Source organism: Pyrgilauda ruficollis, unplaced genomic scaffold, assembly GCF_017590135.1.
Source record: "Pyrgilauda ruficollis isolate IOZ18807 unplaced genomic scaffold, ASM1759013v1 scaffold231, whole genome shotgun sequence".
Lineage (NCBI taxonomy): Eukaryota > Metazoa > Chordata > Aves > Passeriformes > Passeridae > Pyrgilauda > Pyrgilauda ruficollis.
The window spans coordinates 2,953-6,357 of record NW_024522651.1 but is presented as its reverse complement, the minus strand read 5'-3'; the positions used below and the strand labels follow the sequence as shown (position 1 = coordinate 6,357).

At 44.7% G+C, this 3,405-nt stretch overlaps 1 protein-coding gene across 1 annotated transcript in view; it reads right to left on the bottom strand.

The window, feature by feature from the left end:
- The window catches only part of LOC121354644 (fructose-bisphosphate aldolase B), a 10,838-nt gene extending 7,643 nt beyond the window's left edge, over window positions 1–3,195 (bottom strand). The window contains exon 1 of the mRNA XM_041469394.1: window positions 3,079–3,195. The gene's annotated coding sequence lies outside the window, so the exon portion shown is untranslated. The remainder of the gene's footprint in view (window positions 1–3,078) is intronic.
- Window positions 3,196–3,405: the final 210 nt, after the last annotated feature.

Sequence of the window (3,405 nt, the reverse complement as noted above, 5' to 3'; positions counted from 1 at the left end):
TTTTTTATATTTTTTTTTTTTTTTTTTTTTTTTTTTTTTTTTTTTTTTTTAGTAGAATTAGAAAAGAACCTCAAAAGAATAAAACTGGTCAAACCAGCCCCCACCCCACCCCCACCCCCCCCAGCTTTGTAGCTACATGGAGTGCTTATCAGGCTTCAATAGCTCCTTAAGCAAACAAATTTCTTTGTTCAGCCCCCATCCTCTGCCCAGCAGGAGGTGGAGAGGACAGCATAGTAGTAAAAGTAAATATTGTAATGCTGAAACGTTGAGTTTCTCTCACCTACCATAAGAAAGAAGGGCTGAGGGGAAATGTGTGATGGCAGCACAAGCACTTGATCCTGTTAATATTAATAGTGAGAACCAAAAAGCAGAGTGAAGATGAATAGAAGAAGGAACAATGCTACATTTTGCTTCCAATCATCTTAGAAACTTCAATTGGCATATTTTCTTTTCAAGAGCCTCATTTGACTGGTATCTTCTAATCTTACATAAAATCTCACCTGAGTCCCAGTTTGCAGATGGGAAAAGACTGGATCAGAATCTCTAAGTTTTTCTCTTGGCTTTCTGCACTGCTTTCTTTTGTAAAATTAATTCCAAAAGTGGAGGACCAAAGTTTTAAAGTACAGCTTGTATCCCACACATGTAGCTTTTTCCTATTCAATTACTAGTAAACACAGCCCTTCAGCATAATCTCTGACAGGCAGCAATACAAACTCTGCGCACAAGAAATTTGCTTCCAAAGAACAGGGCTTGAAGAAGAAGCAGCTGAATACATAAACAGATAAATACAGTTGGTAGGAAAACAGAGGGGTATGAATGGCTGGGCAAGCCCGGGCCCATCCTGCTGACAGAGCACATTCTTATCCAGGTGGCAGAAGACACACAGCTGGCAGGACTACTTGATAGGTCTGATTGATGGGTGGCTATCCAGAGGAGCCTGGCCATGGGGGTGGGAAGAGGCCAACAGGACCACCGTGCAGTCTGGCCAAGACAAATGCCCAGACATTGCCTGAGGTGCAGAGCCCTGGCAGCAATTCCCCCAGGACTAGTGGGACGAGGGAACAGCTCTTTGGGGATGGCCTAAGGCCCTGTCAGCAGCAAGCTGAACGGGGCCAGCAGCAAGGGCCCAAGCATCCTGTGTGAGCACGAGTCTGGCTTGGAGAGCCAGGGGAGGAGATGGGTTATCCGCCTTTGCTCAGCACTCTGTAATTGACATCTGAATGCTGCACCCAGTGTTGGGCCCCTGCAGTACAGGAAAAACACAGACTGAAGTTAGTTCAACAGATGCCACCAAGGTCAGTGGCTGCAGTACTTGCTCTGGGAGGAGAAGTCTGCAGAGTGGGGTCTAGTTCAGCCTCAAGCAGCGATGGCTTTTGGGGCACCTCTCAGCAGTCCTCAGTACGTACAGAGTGTGATTGAAGAGGCAGAGCTGGGCTTTTCACAGTGGCTGTGATGGGACAGTGAGAGACAACAAGCACAAACTGAAACTAAAACGATTCAGAGTGGATATGAAGAATTTTTTTCACTGCTAGGACAGCCAAGAAATGTAACAGATTGACAAAAAAGGCTGCTGTGTCTCCCACCTTTCAGGTTGCCAAGACCCACCTGAATAAAGAACTGAGCACCTTGGTCTGACCTTGTGTCTAACCCTGCTTTGGGCAAGGGGTGCTTGGACTACAGACTTGCTCTGTCCCTTTCAGCCTGAATTACCCTGTGACTCTCTATAAGTACCTATTTTGAAGAGTCACGGTGGAAGTGGTGCCTCTTCATGTCTATGAAGGAAAGAACAGAGAATTTCTCCCGTCACTTTTGCACTGAGAAGAAGGTTTTGGGTTAGCAAAATGTTTCACTTCTGAATTCTAAGAAGTCTCAAGGGTATGGGACAAGAAGAGATACTCAGACTTCTGTCACCTAGAAAAAGGGGCAGATGTTTTTGATTGACATGCTAATGTCACTATCTCCATCAGTCCTTTGGGACATATATGATTGTAAATTTGCTTCGTTGTTTTTTGCTCTCTGAGTTTTTTTACGATCCTCATGCTCTGTCTAGAGACCTTGATTCAACCTGCTGTTGCAGGAGGAACTGTAGGTCTGAAGTTCCCTGTGCAGATTCCCATGTTAGCCTCAGAGCAATACTCAAGCCCTGAGCAAATGCATCCCTATTTAATTTCCCTAGCAACTATGAAAGGAGGCTATGTTCAGAGACCTGTCCTCTGGCATCAGTGGACAAATCTAGCACTCAGAATGGCTAGATTTGGCTAAGGTGGCAAGAAGATTGTTGCTCAGAAGCAAGTGTTGTTAAGGAGAAGCTACTTCTCTTTCAGGGCTGGACTTTTCTCGGAGGAGGTAAAAATTGCTGTTAGACTTGCATGAGAATTCAGTTCTTGTATTGTCAGCAGGGGAGGCTGGGGGAGGCAGTGGTGAGAGTCTCAGATGGACTAAATAGTTCTGGGTAAGCACATGGGATAGTTAAGTGATAGAGGATCATAGATTCAGTGAGTTGGTCAAGCAATTTCCTGAAGCTGGCTGTTCACAGCTTGAAAGGTTACAGCCTACAGATGCAAGAACAGGCTTTGTTTTCCTGCACTGCAGACCTTATACCCCCTTCCTAAATAAAGTTATCAGAAGAGGCTGCACAACAAACACACATATTTGCACTTCTGTCAGCACTGATGTCTGTCAGGACCAGCTGCCTTCTCCAGTCATTCTCTGTTCTCCTTGCAAAACAGAAATTCATGTACATCACAAGCAAAACCAAACACGAAACAAAGCAACAGAAAGCAATGCAGGTATATTATTGCTCTAGTCGCCTTAGGCAGAGGATTCACTCACTGACTCCAGTGAGTTCTAAGTGACTAAGCTAAGTTAGAAAGCCAGTGTGAGCACCAAATGGATCACTTTAGAAGACCACTGCCGAATGGCTGAGTGCTTATTTCTCACAAACTTTTCCTGAAACAAAAAAAAATTAAAACAAAACCAAAAACAACTTTCCAAGCCCACTGTAGATAAACACACCAGGTCTCAGCTGCTGATATACGTACCAGCTTTACAGTTTAGAAAATGAATTATTATACTTACTTGTTTGTAGGCAATGTCTCTGCTGCTACAAGCTTCTGGTGAGGTGTTTGCAGGCAAAGAGACCTGGTCCTTCTAATCACTAACTTTTATAAAATTCTTGGTGGGGCTTTTTTTTTCGTCTCACTCCACTCCTTTGTTGTCCCTCCTCCCCCGCAAGCTGTTGGGGGACGTGTCACTGCTCAAGGCTGGTCACTGGCTATCAGACCACCACCACACACCTCCAATGAGACCTGGTCATGCTCCTGCTGTTCCTCCCTTTTCCCCTCCCCTGTATATATGAGGCCATTCATGCAGTAAAACTGAGATGTTTTCCTGTTATTTCAAATT